At 48.8% G+C, this 16,208-nt stretch overlaps 1 protein-coding gene across 2 annotated transcripts in view; it reads right to left on the bottom strand.

Moving 5' to 3' along the window:
* Nucleotides 1-1,050: 1,050 nt before the first annotated feature.
* Foxo3 (forkhead box O3) overlaps nucleotides 1,051-16,208 on the bottom strand; it is a 92,258-nt gene continuing 77,100 nt past the window's right edge. For both annotated transcript variants that reach the window (XM_057759431.1, XM_057759441.1), the window contains exon 4: nucleotides 1,051-5,364. The gene's annotated coding sequence lies outside the window, so the exon portion shown is untranslated. The remainder of the gene's footprint in view (nucleotides 5,365-16,208) is intronic.

The following is a 16,208-nucleotide window of genomic DNA, read 5'->3' on the forward strand; positions in this document are numbered from 1 at the left end:
GAGCCCATGGCTGAAAGCCTTGCCCAGACTACCTGAGTATGAATCAGATTCATAGGGACTTTTCTTTTACATCAGATTGGAAGCAGGACCTGTTACCTGGCCCTGCCTCTGATTTGGGGGCACAGCAGGGACACAACACACCTAGTGCATATCACAGGCAAGGCTGGGGCCAGGTCATAGAGCTCTCCTGAGGCTGTCACAAGGTTTGGCTACTGCCATACAGAAACTTAGTGATCATTGAAGGGATTTCAACTGTTTGTTGGCTTTGAGAACTTAAGTCTTGTAGCAACTGGCATTAGAGGTCTCTTTCATCTTTTGGGAACACAATCAGGGATGCTATGTCAGGAGAAAATGCCTTTCCCACTTGGATGCCAGAGGATACAAGGACTTTCTTTCCCTTTGTAAAGGTTCAGTAACAGGAGAGAAACAGACTCGAGGCAGGGCTTACCCCAAGAGCCCAACCTGCAAACCTTCCGCCTCCTTAAACCCAAAGATAAACCAGGCTATGTCTTGTGACCTTTAAACTAGTTCTTGGGGGTTTCTCCAAGTGCAGTGATTTTTATAACATGCATATTAATTAAAGAAAAGATAGAGACAACTAAGGATAGTCTTGCAATGTTCTGTTCCCCCCAGCAGCACTGACAAAACCAGGAGTGAGTGTAGATAGTGTTGGTTCTGCTGCTACCAGTCTGGAGGTTCGCCTCCATGTGCAGGAGGGCCCTGATATGACCAGTGGATATTCACTGGACTCATGGGAGGAGGACTGCTTCAGTCATTCCGTTAGGGCAGAGTCTGACTCTTGCCTTCACACTTAACAGCTTCTCTGGGACTTCGTAACTCAGCACACCCCAAGTCCGGCCATTAGCCAGCGTGAACAACTCTGTAAATGTGCTGTATTCAACTGTCTGCTTGGCTGTGGAGGTCAAAAGTGGGATGGAGAAGTGTAACAGCCTCACAGGTCTCTGCCTCTCCTAGCCTGGGAAGTGACCTCACAGGAAGACTGCCACAGGGCAGCGAGGACGACAGAGACAGCTGGGCAGGGAGTAGAGTGTCATCAATGCTTTATTTACATGCGTCACCATTGCTTTTACAAACTAGATTATGGTTGTAAATGGAATACACAGGCAATATCTACAGACACCAGGGAAGTAAGCGTCTCCATTTCACTGGAAAGGGGCAGTTTTGCAAATCAAACTGGTTGATCCTTGAGAAGAAAGGTGGTAGGGCTAATTCATGGCAAAGTAGTAGACAAGGTCCTCAGGACTCAGAATGCAGCACAACAGTGGTAGCTTTGCGAGGATGAGCTGCTTCAAACCCAACGACGAACTGCTTCTTAGGTGTTTGAATATGGCCACACGCCACACTAAATTCTAGTTTGTGCGGGGCAGAAGCAAGAAATCAAAACAGATAAGCCATTTTTACAGAAACTGTATACAGAGTTATTTTTTCATTCATGCAACTTTTTTTTTCTTAAAAAAAAAAAAGTTAACCACGTGAAGCCCGAATGCACAAGACATTTCGCAGTTCTTCTGGCCTCCCTCACATCCGTGCACACTTCCCACATACACGGTGTGCTAGGGCAAGCATACAAGGCTGATTGCCAGGCAAGGAGATCATTTTAGAGAAATAAGTGACCAGACACACACATTTTTTTTTACCAGCTGCATAAATATTCCTGGAGTGTGGCAGAGGCCTTGTAATCGTAACTCATGAAAGAAAAATACAAATGCATAAAACTCAACAAGAGAAAATGCTTCATTCATCTAATCTGCCTGTTACACACTGAGGATTTAGTTAAAATGCCACACACTCTCGTCAGGTCATGTTTGACAAGATCCCACAAGACATCCTTCCTATCTCATGGCCTGGGCCCTTGCTGTCCCCGCTCCCACAGCTGACTTCACTGTACCCCTGTACCCGTGATTGCTTTTCTACAAAAGGTCTGCTTTTAATTGAAAAAAGAACATTATTGTGCCTGATCATATGCTGTCCCCCAGAAACATCAAGAAAAAGGGAACCCATTCTATATCACCTTTGGTTTTTAGAGAGAAAAGGAACTGTCTCTGTGTCCCCTCAGTCCAAGGGACAGGTGGAAGGCTTGCTTTTTCTCTGTTTTACTCTTGAAAGGCTTTTCCAAAAGACTCAAATGCTGCTTGTTCATTCAGCAGCTGGCGCTCCTTAGGAAAAGGCAAAGTTGCTGTCCCTGTGACTTTGAACCTGTACGCAGGTTGGAAGTAGGTTGAAGTCACACCTGAGAAGGGACATAGCCTCTCCTGGGAAGTGAGCCAAGATGTCCTCTCCTCTGGCTGGGACAGCAGCACGCACGATGCTGATCGTCAACCTAAAAACAAGGTTTTGTGCTCCACCCGTGTGCATGATCCTCCATTAGCAGGAGACTTAGGAACAAAATCCCATGGGCTTCAGCAGCCATTACGTGCAGAGGACATGGGGAAGCCCACCTCAGATCTCTCAGTAAGGAGCCCAGCGCCAGGATGGAGAGGGCTTGCATATGCTTGTCTCTAGCTTTGGTGATGAAGAGAACCACGGAGCCCGAGAGTGCTTTAGTCTTCAACAGTCGGCACCCTGCTGTCTACTGCCTGTCACCAGTGGACCGGACTCCCTACGAAGGTTCACACAGCCATTTCTCATCAGGATGCCATCACGGAAGCTGGCCCAGCCTGGGAGGTCATGCGCTCATCTGCTCAGATTCTCTGCTACTCGGCAGACAATGAAAGCAGGGTTCCCACAGCAGGTGCAGAGGACCGGGCCTTACCTCTGTGGATTCTGACTGCCATAGAATTGGGCTTCTTAGGGGAGCGTGGCCTGTCTGTGTGGGGCCCCTGAGGGTGGGTGTGCAAGGGTCCTGGGTCTGGCAGGCCTCAGCTCTCCACACATCCCCTGTGTAGACTCTGTCTGTATTATTTTACAAAGTAAATTATAGCCAAACATTTTGCCTCTGCTTTTCTGATCTGCTGAGCCTGCCCTGGCCTCAACTTATAATCTCTTTCTAGGACATTCTGTGAAACTTGGTGCCTGACATCCAACGAACACTGGGAAAGAAAATAAATGAGAAGCTACGTGTCGAAAAGGAGTTCAGCATCTTCAAACTAGCGACACACACTGGAGGGCTGCCTCTCTCACTCCCAGCGCCTGTAAACTGCACAGTCCAGCAGCTATCTTCTTTAAGCTCGGGAGAGAATTCTCAGGGCCCTCCTGTTGGAAGCACTTGGGGTTCTCCCTTGTACCTGAGCTCTCTCCGCTCCCTCAGCTGCCACCCCCATGCACCCCACCAAGGAAGCAGCACCCTGGGAAGCCAGGACACCAGCCTTCTGCCTGAAATGACACAGGTTGCGTGGACAGCTGACTCCTCAAGAGTCAGGGAGTGGCTAACATCACCGTAAAGGAATGAAATAAGTAGGTACGGCCCACTGGCAAGCAGACCACCTGACTACTACACACATTTTCAAAATCAGACTTTAAAAATGAAGACTATAAACGCGGAGCAGTTTGGATAAAGCAATGCGCTAGAGGTCTAGTAGAGCCACAACTGCGTGACAATGTATGGATTCCGGAGAAGGCGCACTGAAATCGACAGGGCCATCGCTCAGACGTGATGATCCAGGCGAGGCAGGAAAGACGTGTGACAATACCAAATGGAACTCTCATTATGCTAGGAGCTGTGACTGCCACCGATGTCACCCCCAGGGGAGTTAGAAAGCAGAGGTGCATAAGGGGGGTGGTGGTGGGTGCGAGGGACTGGGTGGCACGCCTGTGTTGGTGCCCACTGCCACAGTGCGAGCAACAGCGAGAACTCAAGCAGGGAAACCGTGCTGGAACATTAGCCCACATTCCTAACACCATGCAGAAAGTTCCATTTTTGTACTGTACATGATAAAATATATTTATACACTTATATGCCTAATGCTTTTTATGCAAGAAAAGTCTTCGTATATCACTTTGGAGAAGTGCGTGTATGCTGTGCTAATCAGGGCATCACCACACCAGTTTCTTACGTACCAAAGGTGTCCCCAACTGTCTATCAAAGGTGTCACGAGTACACTCACACTTTGCAGGTTAAACAGAAAGCACCTATACAGCACCGTAACTTTTTGAAAACAAAACAAAAAATGAGATCCATAGAAGCAGAAAGTTTGAAAAAAAAAAGTTTAAATGGCCTTATCTTGTATTTCCAAGTGTCACCTGTACAATTACAACCTAAGCTTATATATATATATATATCACCTTGTATGCTATTGCCTGTCACTCACACACTTCTAGAAAGATCAGAGTCTACACAGCAAGGCTGAAAGTAATCAAAAGATGTGCATGTTTCAAAAACAGTGAAGTTGGACCTGCCTTGGTGCAGACTTGGCTTGCCTATTTCGTACGTTCCTCACCGCATGACCCAATGGCTCACCAGTAATCCCCTACCTTCTATGAAGCAAACCAGCTCACATTCCTTTTTTCTCTTCTCCTTGAAACTAAGCCCCTAGTGGCATTTGGCAATGAGCAGTAGCTGAACTTTCCTGAAGAGGTCCTGGTTCCTAAGAGCAGACACTGTCTACTGCATTAGCTGCAGAGAAGGACGAGACCAAAAGCCTTACTGACCAGGCAGCTGTAGGGTGGACCCTGGGGTCCCTGTCCACAGACCACCCCGACTCAGAATGGGAAACTCCTGGGTCAGATGCTTGCCTCCATTTGCTTTGCCTACGCGTAGTTCAGTTCTGGACGGGTACGCAGAGCAAACAATTGTGCCATTGTTCAGTTTTTTTTTTGTTTTTTTTTAAAAAGATAATTTTCTACCAAACAAAAGAAAAAAGAAAACCCCCTTTAGTTTATGTAATATGTTAAGTTTGTGGAGTTCCGCGGGCTCAAAAGCTTGTGATGCTCCAAGCCAGCCTGAGAACTGGTTCTGGTGCTTTCCTGTTTTTAAGTGTGCTAGGGGAGGGATGGTTAACCTTCTCAACAGAAAAATACTGCAAGTTACCATGTGTAAAAAACTCAGAGGGTCCCAGGGAAACCAACACAAAACAAAGCTTAACCTATCTCAGAAACCACCATGATAGTGGAGCACTGGAGAATGGCCTTTGGGGACCCCGCTGAGCTCGGAAGGAAAACTGGGGGTGCTGAAGGGTGCTGTCCTCGCTGGCAGGTCACTCAGAGTTAGATTTTGCATACATTATAGAGTTCTGTTCCACGGGTAATGGATTCACCCAGGGCCAGGGCTGCTAACAGTCTCTGCTGGGTTAGGAAAATGGCGTGGGATTCACGAAGGTGTCAAGCTGTAAACGGTATCACTGTCCACTTGCTGGGAGCAGATTTGGCAAAGGGTTTTCTCTGTAGGTCTTCTGTCAGTGTGAGGGTCTAGAAGAGAAAAGAAAGCCAGAGTTCTTAAGGGCGTCCTGAAACCGACAGGAAGCAAGCTGCGGGCTGCTGCATCACCCCCTGCTCGCTGGAGCGCAGAGCCCAGGCTAAGCCTCCCAGGTCTGAAATCGAGGTCAGCGTGGGGAGCTGCTTACCTTAGTTCTTATCACAGCATCCTAAGGCTAACAAGCCCAAAGGAGCTGGTATCTTGTACTCTGGAATGACCCCAACAAAGGCACACAGGGGTGTTTTTGGTGGGTCTTGTTAAGCAAGCCATGGTGTGGATGGGGCTCTGGTCTAGGTTTTGGACAAGCAAGCTGGTCACCCCAAGCACACGGCAGTACTTCTGCGGTTCTCCTGATCAGCCCAGGGGTGAACTCATCTTACTTGGCAGCCAGGGCTTAGGGAGATCCCATGGTGGAGGACCAAGTCTACTTTTTTTTTTGGTTTTGTTTGTTTGTTTGTTTTCCCAAGACAGGGTTTCTCTGTGCAACAGCTCTGGCTTAGACTTTCAAACTTTTTTGAAACAACAACAACATATACAAAAACAAATTCCCACAGAACACCATTTTTCTTCCCCCTCAAGATAGGGTTTCTTTGTGTAGCCCTGGCTGTCCTGGAATTTGCTTTGTAGGCCAGGTTGGCCTCGAACACACAAAGATCCGCTTGCTTCTGCCTCCTAAGTACTATGATTAATGACGTGCACCACCACCGCCTGGCCTCCCACAGAATATCTTGTTAACGTAATTATTATTCTGTCTCCACAGTCATCAGTGGAGGTCTTCCCAGAGCACCAGAGTCCAGGGAACCCAATTAAGAGCACTGGTTGCTCTTCAGAAGGACTGGGGCTCACTTCTTAGCATCCACATGGCAGCTCACAACTGTCTGTAACTCCAATTCCAGAGGCTCGGATGCCCTCTTCTGGAACCACACGTGATAAACCACACACGTATGCCAACACTCCTAACACATACAATAAAAATAGATAAATCTTAAAAAAAAAGAAAAAAGGATCCTCAGAGATAAAGTTAAAGGAAATCAACACGACAGGCCTCAGACAACAGGAAACTCTGCTGTCCGGGGAGACACCGCTGATTGTCCTGGGACGCAGAACAGGACACGGCAACAGAGACTTGGCACCACAGCTTCGTACTCAGCCATCTTCCCAGCAGGCATGTGACTGAGTAAGAGAATCCCATAAACTGTCACACAGGGCGGGGTATCCACCCTCCCCCCTTCTGAGACTGCTCCGTGGCTTCAGCCCTTTCAGGACCATCGTCAGGACAATCTTCCTCTGCCGGACTGAGCACCCTCATCATATTTTCCCTGGTGACAGCTCTGAGGAGCAGAAGGAAGGATGTTTTTGTCAGAGGCAAAGACAGTAACTGAGGAAAAGAAGATCCTGGTTTGGCCGAGGACTTTTTCTGGCAGTATTCTGCTTTGTGAAGCCACTGGACACTTTTACTTTGGCCTATAAAATAATGGTCTGTTAGTTCCTGAGGGATGAAAAGCTAAAATAAACCCCAGACCCGTTCTCTGCGAGGACCACGGCCAGGTAGAGACACTGTTCTATGTCTTCTACGTGGCTCCCGAAGGCGGGATCCAGCACAAACACACAGATGAGTCCTTTGAAAAGGATTAGGCATTTCCCTTTGCAATGCGCGCAAGAAACACAGCCTAACATCACTATGACATTAATCATCGGGGGACTAAGTTCCCCAAGTCCCAATCCTGACTTTCTGTAAGTGCCTGGGGACAAGTGGCAGGGTATTACCTAATTCAGACCCCTCCCTGGTCCCCTTTGGTGTTAATTATTCTGCTGTGAAAACTAGTGCATGATGGGAAGATGACATACTTCATTCCCCAAGAACAGAGGTTGAGCACATGGCTGAACAACCTGGGAGGAAGCATCCAGAGTGTACCTAAGCACCCAGTATGTCATCATCTAGTCAGGACTGGCCATGGGCCCTGAGACTAGGGCACGAGCCGCACCACAGCAGTACAGAGTCACAGCAATCATCCCCGCTCCCCCCCACCCGGCCCCCTCGGCAAAGGCCCAGCATCCTCTGGGAATGTCATCATTAAGAAGAAGAGGCACTAATCACCACTCTCCCCTTTCTGCAGAATGGGCGGGGCCACCTGTGACACTATGCGCTGGAGTTCCCTCCAGGGTCTCAAGCAAGGCCTCCTGGGGAGGTCTATGCAGGAAGCTGCCTCTGGGTCTGTGGGCTGAGCCAGGAGGGCCAGACACAGCTCCCACAGAGGGCACGGCTCACAAAATACCCTCACTACACCCCTCTGGGAGGTTATGCTCTGTTTAGTTTTTCTTTTCTGTGGTAGAGGGAAAACAGTGCAAAAGAACCAGACACGTGCCGAAGAGAAACACAACCATCCTAACAGGGACGGCTTTCAGGACCCAGGAGAACAAAGGAATCCTAAGGAGATGGGCACTTGAATGTCAGAACAGCTTCTGCAGCTCACTGTTGGCACCTGCCCATCAAAGAGGAACTGAAAAGGAAGGGGGCAAAGTGACAGGACCACCACTAACTGGGGTTCAACCATGCCTGGATTGGATTGGTGGGAGTTTCCGCTGATTTAGCTAGCTCTGGGGCTTGTGTACGTGTTGATGCCCCTGTAGCTAAAAAACAAACCCAGACTGAAGAAGGAAGCAGACAGCTGAGAAACTTTACAGCCATTACTCAGCAGTTACTTAGCAGTACACCAGTTAGCAATTCAGAAACGATGTCCTGTTTCCCAGGGACTCCCTTGGGGAGGAAGAAGAGGCCTCATCTCTCCTCACTACCGCCATGTGTGAAATCAGGCTGTTGAATCAAGGAAAATGAAGCGGTGCACTCTAAGGTGTCTGCTGAGAGGTAGTCCCTCTGTGATCCTGGCATCCACAGGGAAGACAGGGTTCGCCTAATCATCACCACCACGCCACACGATGTTCTAAGAAAGGGAGAGGCCTCCAAAATGACGTCAAACAGAACCACCCAATCAACTTGAATTTGGGCACGGAGCATAACTGTCCTCCCACAGCCGACTCCACCGTGACAAGCCTGCATTTGCCGGCAGCCTTTTTATCTTGTTGGCAGAGGAGAAAGGAAGACCCCAATAACCAAATACGCCATGAGGGGAAGGAGAGTTGGATGAGACAGACTTTCATGTCCACAAACCCATGAAGGCTAGCCAGCAACCATCTCCTGGAGAGAATTCTAACTGTCTGGAAGAATGTCTGCTTGGAAGCAAAGGTGAAGGAAGCACTGGGACCCTCATGCTTAGCTGGGGGCCAAGGATGGAACGCTCAGGACAGAGAAGGACGGGATCCTTTGATGGACAGGGTAGCCGCTCACAGTTCAGGGAACAGCTGTGGGTTTCCAAGGTTCGGTATTTTTGCTGGAGCACAAAGCAAAGAATTGCCTGCCTGTTCCACTCATCAGTGACCTGCGACACTCAACCAAGCCTTCCATGCCGGTGCCACCCTAGGCAAACCACTTTTGTGAACCTTTTTGTTTGTCTGTTTGTTTGTAGACAGGGTTTCTCTGTGTAACTTTGGAGCCTGTCCTGGAACTTGCTCTGTTGAGGCTGGCTTCAAACTCAAAGAGATCTGCCTGCCTCTGCTTCCCAAGTGCTGGGATTAAAGGTGTGCCCTACCACTGTCTGGCTGTGTCAAAAAAAAAAAAAAAGATTTATTTTTATTTTATGTGCACTGGTGTTTAGCGTGCATGTATGTCTGTGTGAGGGCATCAGATCCCCTGAAACTGGAGCTACAGACAGTTGTGAGATACTCAGTGGGTGCTGAGAATTGATCCTGGGTCCTCTGGAAGAGCAGTCACCATTCTTAGCCACTGAGCCATCTCTCCAGCCCATTTTTGTGAGTCGTAAGCAAGGCAGCCACATCTTGTAGCCCAGGCTGGCCTTGAACTTAGGCTCCTGTCCCCACCTCCCTGTGGCCACACTGAAATGCTGCACCCCCTTTGAAACATGCACACCACAGGGAAGAGGGGAACCTTGCTGATTTTTCTTTACCTTCTGGGTTGGAACAGGTGAGGGGGTCTAAAAGTAGGTGGTGGCATCAGTACTTTGCCTATGCACATCTGCCACTGGACCTACGGCTGGCTACACAGTGTTGTCCAGAGAGGGGGTGGGAAGGAGCCATCTGAATAAAACCCACCTAGGCAACTGCGGTTTGGAGCTGTGGTAGGCACTGGAGACTTTATGAGGGACAGACAGGTAAGGAACTTCTAATCGCACTGGAAGGCAAGTTTCTATTTGGTGGCAAAGCCTTCCAGCAGGAAACCTGAACCTAACTAACCCATCTGGAGGAATGAGTGTGTTCTAAAGAGAGGTTTGTGCTCTACCTAAAGAATGGACCCCAAGAAATAACGATCTCCCCAGGAAGCTCCTGCAGAAGAGGAAGGCTGAAGTCACTGAGGTTGGTCGGGGAGGAACTTACCCAGGAGAAAAATTTACAACTAGCCGGATGACCTGGCAGGGGACACTTGGCAGTGAGCCAGTGGTGGGCAGGGAGCACTATTACCAGGGCTGCCCAGCAAAGCACCTCTTCCTGTTTGAACCCTGCCGCCACAGGCCACGATTCCCCATGCCAGTCCTGGGTCCCTCTGCCCAACATGGCCACGGAAAATAATTCTCCCTTTCTACTTCTTACTCTTGTCTCCTTTAACTGGTTATTGCGGACAGGTGGCTGACGGGGTTGCGGCCCCTCCATCTGCTAACGCGAGCTCTTCTTACCAGGTGAGTAAACACGGAGGAGGTAACACTTGGGGTAGCGTGGACAGGCAGCAATCTACACACATTACTTAAAAAATGAAAAGCTCAGCTTATAGAAAAGCAGGTGAGCCCTGTGACACGTGGGGCTGGGCCGGGACTGCTGTCTCCTCAGGAGCATGCTGAAGCCTCTCACGCGTCAGGGAAAGCCTCCAAGACCTGGCTGGAGGGCTGGAGACATCATCCTCAAGCGCCTTTTGTTTTTAGGACATTTTGACGCCTGGACTTGTCTGTCTGCCCTCTTGGCCAGCCTTTGTGCTGTGCTGACAAAATGCAGGGAGACCAAGAGAAGGAACAATCCTGGAACTTCACAGCTGAGGACAAAAATGGCGCCAAGGATTACTGATGGCTAAGGACAGCAGACAACAGCCTGTCGCTGCCTTGAAGGAAGGTGAGAAACTCCATGCTCTCCTGTATGCTCTGGAGTCTTCTGACTTATAGAATATGCAAAGTTTGGGATTCGATTTCTTTCAAAAGAACTACTTTTGCCAAGTGTGGTGACACATGCCTTTAATCCCAACACTAGGGAGAGAGTGGAATACAGATTACGATCAGTTCAAAGCCAGCCTGGTCTACAAAAGCAAGTTCCAGGCCATCCAGGGCTATATAAGATCCTGTCTCAGAAAACAAAACGAAGAAGCAACCAACCAACCAACCAACCAAACAAACAAAAAACCCAAATCAACCAATCAAAAAAACCCCAAAACCAAACCAACCAGACAAAAAGAACCACTTTTTTTTGGGGGGGGGGGAGTGGCGGTTAAGATCCTCTCCTGATTGTGGCTGATTACCCTCAACTATAATACCCCAAAGTTTCACTGGCAAAGACCTGTGGGATCAAGCCTCACCATCTTCCACGCCCTCCACCAGTGTGCTGAGATAGGCCACACACTCACCTGCCAGTCACCTCAGGGACACTTGGCCCAGCCTGCTTTCCTCCCACCCAGGTGAATCACCAGCCGGCTGCACTCTGCCTTCCCCAGATGCTTGCCGTTTTTCCGCTCTGCCTGGCATCTGGCACTTCAGTATCCAGTGTCCAGAAAGCCTCCCTACACCCCCAGCTCCCAATACACTGAATTCCTTGAAAGCGGGCCATAGTCTTTACAGTGACTCAAGCGCCAGGGAACACCTGCTATTTTAAGAGCGCCATCTTAGACACAGTATTTGACCTCAAGCAGCAGCAATTCCTGTGAGCGGAATAAATTGTCTGGATGTCCCACGTAGCCTGGAAAGCTGAGTAAGCTGGAGTGGCCCTTCCTTCCTGCCCACTGCCCCCCAGCGTCCTCTGACTCTGCTGCTTCTGGGACCTCTTCAGACAGGCCAAGAGCAAGGCTCGCTGGCACGCGGGCAGAATCTAAGATTTGTAATGCTTCCCGGGGAGGGTTGTTATGAAGTTTCTAAAATTCCTGTTTCTTCTAAGGTAAAGTTGAATTCAAGGCATATTTTAACATTCAATGGACTCTCAGCTATGTAATGTTTCTGTACACCCCACCATAGAAAGCCCTCAAATCCCTACAAGAAGTCCTGCTCCTCTGTCTGAAGCTGCTGTCACAATGGAGAGATCCACCATTTATAGAAGGAACAGGAGCCCCGAAGAAATGCTTACAGACATAAGCCATGACCTCAAGAGTCCCATTGACCTCCACCAGGTGTGACCCTGGGGTGAGGTGGGGTGAATTTCGGCAGTATCCAGGTTGGGGGTGCTCGAGATTTCCTGAGGGTGGGTGGACCTGAGGGTCCAGGTGCCAGGCACAGAAGACAGGGTTCACCAAAGTCCTCTTCCTGTGTCAGACATAAGCAACAACAAACCAGCTTCCGCACAATTCAAACTATACATCCACCTGCGAGGTTCAACCAGGACTTGCAGGTGACGCAGACAGTGGCCATGAACCAACAGAGGAGGGAAACCAAGAGGGAGCAGAAAGAAGGCAGTTGATGCCAAGTCTGCAGGAGACAGGTTGGCAGCAAGGCCAGGTGTGCTGATTCCAGTAGGAGGTGAGTCTTGAACTCATGTTCTCATCTCAGGGCACTGCACTGTCCACCTGCACCACACAGGGCAGCCTGACGGGAACTCAGCCGCCCCTGGCAAGGTGTGCTTTGGGTGAGGCACTAGGCGGCAGGCAGCGTTTAAGCTCCACCTTCTAACAGGTTCATCGCCACACTTTTGATTATTTATAACTTGGCCTGTATGGCTTTCTGATCATTTCCTGAACATACAAATGATCCACAGATATTCCATTGAGCCATTGGGCCATGTTTACAATTGGAGGACCGACAGAAAGGGTAAGGATCTTGACTTTGAACATACGAAGTCTAAGAAAGCATCTGGCTGGGGTCTCCTGGGCTATTAACTTCCCTAAGGAACAAAATCAAACATTCCACAGGGATACAAATATTTCTCTGAAAAAAGAAAACAAGGCCTGGACTGCTTTCACCAGAGAAGAGGGTGGAAGACTAGCATAGGAGAAAAGGGAGGAGAGAGAGGGGACATGGCGGCACACAAACCTTCAATCAAATCAAAACTGACAAGCAGAGCCTGTCCTTTGGAAACACTGCAATTACCATGCGACTTCATGACCAAAGAGTCTCATCCTTTAACAAACGAACACCATGGGCTTAAAGGTCACTAAGCAAACAGAAAATCTAGAACCACGGAGTAAGGGCCACATCTCTTACTGGGCGAGAAGGAAATAAAAGCAGACCAGATAGATTCACGCAGTCCAGGTCCCCGAGACCTGAAGCAAGCTAGAAGACAGCCTTGCCTCTCAGATGGTCACCCAGCAGAAACTTGCAGTCTAAAGTACAGTGACTGATTTTCTGACCCCTACCACCGTGTGGTGCCCAACCGGTAACTACCAGCTTTTAGAGGCCAGACCAGTGTGAGCATCTGCCCATCTGAACATTCCTTCCTGCTTCCACAAACGCCTCTGCACCTCTGCATCCCTAGTGGTCAGAGATGCCTGACAGGGAGGATGAGGATGGGAGATCCAGGTTCCTGACAAGCTGTGGACTAGTTCAGGTGGAGGCTCTGGCTTCTGAGCAAAGGAAGCCAAGGCTTTTCCCAAGTGGCCTGATCCTGGCTTCCACCGAAGACCCACAGCAGCCCAGGGAAAGGTGGGGCCCTCCTTCGGAGATGCTAATGGGATACTCTGGGAAGGCCTGAAACCTGGCAAACAGCAGCCTCTCTAACGTGTGGCCCCAAAGGGGCAAGCGGACTTGGAAGGCTCAGCTCCAGAAAGCAAGTCTCACCAAACCTAAACTAGCTTTAGCTGTCAAGGAAGGCAGCTGCATCTTGCCAACAGTGTAAGTTGCTCAGTTGCTTCCTACAGTCTGAGAAATTACGGGATCACTTAAAATCACAATAAATATCAAATAACTTTCTAACAAAATGACAAAACACAGTATCCCACAAATTAGTTTTTACAAAAGCTAGCTCTGTACAGGAAGTATAAACGCTTGCAAGCCTGGTGAGACTGGATGCTGCATAGCCATGAAAACGCAGCCACCTGCGAAGGCCGGCCTCTCTGCCATGACCTCAAGCCTGAGTGAGCTGCAGAGAGGTGTTGAAACCCACAGCTCCCCTCAGAGCGGAGCCGGGGGATGATGAGCTGCAGTGGGTGCTCATGTCCAATCTGAGAAACTGGCCTAGAAACCAAGCACTCAGGAAAGGAAGCCAGCCCCTAGGCTCGACCTGCACTTTGACTTATCTGCATGGAGCGCCTGTAGAAATAGGGCCTTTATTTTTATGCTCACAGGAGAATTAGTGGAAAATATGTAACAATAGAATCGTCTGCAGGGGTGACGGAGAAACTCCAGCATGCTAAGGTAGTCATTCTGCATGGGTCTGTGGCTCAGATTCCCAGGGAAGGCACTCCTATAACAGGGCAAACACTTGCTGCCACTGCCAACTCCCTCCTACAGTCACTGAATCCCGGCTGTTGAGCATTTCCACCCACATGGCCACACTGCAGGGCTGGGAAGTGCTCGCTACGTGCCCAGGAAAGGTCCCCGTCATCCAGAGAGCTGCTGACTATCAGGAACACCTGGGGTAGGGGTTCTGGTTCTCAAGGAAAAAAGATTTGATTCAAGATATTGAAGAAACTTAGGAAATGTTTACCAATTTTCCTTTACTGCCCTCAACACTAAAGATCCAGTCAGAGCCAGATGGTGGCTCAAGCCTTTAGTCCTAGCACTCCAGGAGAAGCAGGCGGATCCCGAGTTACCAGACCAACCTGATCTACAGAGCAAGTTCCAGGACAGCCAAGGGCTACACAGAGAAGCCCTGTCTCAAACCAAAACCAAAACAAAACAAAACAAAAAAAAGCAAACCAAAACAAGAAAAAAAAAAGAGCCAATTTGGTCTCACCATGGATGACAGAGCAGCTTTTCAGAAAACCGAGGCAGAACTCTGTGTGCTGGGGTTGCTGTGACCACAGGGGACAGCAGGGTTCATTCTCCACACAGCACAGTGCAATCTGTGTTTACATTCCCTCAAATGAAGTGATCAATATCAAGAAAGATGTAACACTGATAGCCACTGATTACACTGATTACCTGTATTTTGTTAGAATTATCTCTCAATGTAAACTTTAAAGACATGATAGAAATACAATAATCAAACATTAGTCAAACTGGCATCACAGATTTGTCTCTTTGGGCAAGCAGTCTAAACATCAATCCTAAGTTCTAATTCTACACACGTATACTGCCAGATCTTTCCAGTTCTGCCCCTCACTGTTCATCCCTGCGGGACTACTTTACAGACTGGTTAGGTTTCAAGTTTAGACCACGCATGTTACACACATTTAAAAGGCTCCGATTCTGTTTCCCATTGACAGACAGAAAACCAGTATCCTCAGACTTATCACTCGCGTAGCTAACGACAGGAAAGGGAGCAATTCCTCCCATCTCCATCCAGCTTCCCCTAGTGGATGTTTTCCAGTTTCTTAATCACAAAGTAGTTTACATATAAAACTACATTCTGAATTCTCCCCAGAGGGGTCTCCAAATACTAAAGGAAGAAGAAGAGCAAAAGATCTTGTTAATTTGGAAGTCAATTTTAAGACAATGGTGAAATTTAAGCAGGTTTTTTGTGGAGAAGATGCTTGTCAGACTCCGACGAGAGCCCCCACGCCACCTTCTCATGCACAAACGCCAAGTCCGCAAGCACCTGGAAGAGGCTGCTCTACCCGCCCAGGAGCAGCACTCAGAACACAGCTGGGTTTCTTTGCAGAGCGCTCAGGAGATGGAAGGCTTTTCTCCAAGCCCTAAAACAAATGCTAATGGGAGACTCAAGCTCTCCAGAGATTCCTGTCACAGAGGTTCTCCAGTAAGATGTCACCTGGCCAGAGCTGCTCCATTGGCCCAGCGGGGCCATGTAACCTGGTGTGGGCGCACTGCACACCAGCCTGGAGAAGTAACAAAGCAGAGGCAAGCCAGGAAGAAGGGGGCTTGGGATGACTGATGGGGGAAGTGAAGCTGAGAGCCTGCCTTTAGGCCTGCTTCCAAAATTCAAGAGAAACCTTTAAGAAAGTGGAAACAAAGTTAAAAGTTAAAGAACAAAAGCAAAAATCAACCCCAGTACTTTTTGGGTCACAACATGCTCCTGATGATTGACAGAATTCTTTCTAAAACAGGATGGAAATTCTCTACCAGAAAAGCAGACTCCCCAAGTCCTTCCCCTTTACCCCCCACTTTGGGTATTTCTTCTCTTGTCCTAGGGACATCTCAAGATAGACTGTTTTCAGGAGAACTGAGCAATTTTTTTCTATGGTTTGTTTTGTTCTGTTTTTAGAAAGGGTCTCGCTATGTACATCCCATGCTGACTTTAAACTCTTGATCTTCCTCGCCTTAGCCTCTCTAGTGCTGGGCTCACTGGTGTGTGCACAGTTGTAGCCTTGCCTTTATTACTGAGTGAATAATGTGTGCAGGTGTGGGCATGTGCACGCTACTGCAAGTGTGGAAGTCAGAGAACAACTTTCAGGAGTTGGTTCTCTCCTTCTGTGGATCTGGGGGCTCCAGCTCAGCTCCTAGCTTGTTGGGCAAGGCCCCTTAAC

The sequence above is a fragment of the Chionomys nivalis genome, chromosome 2, assembly GCF_950005125.1.
Source record: "Chionomys nivalis chromosome 2, mChiNiv1.1, whole genome shotgun sequence".
In the NCBI taxonomy this organism is placed as follows: domain Eukaryota; kingdom Metazoa; phylum Chordata; class Mammalia; order Rodentia; family Cricetidae; genus Chionomys; species Chionomys nivalis.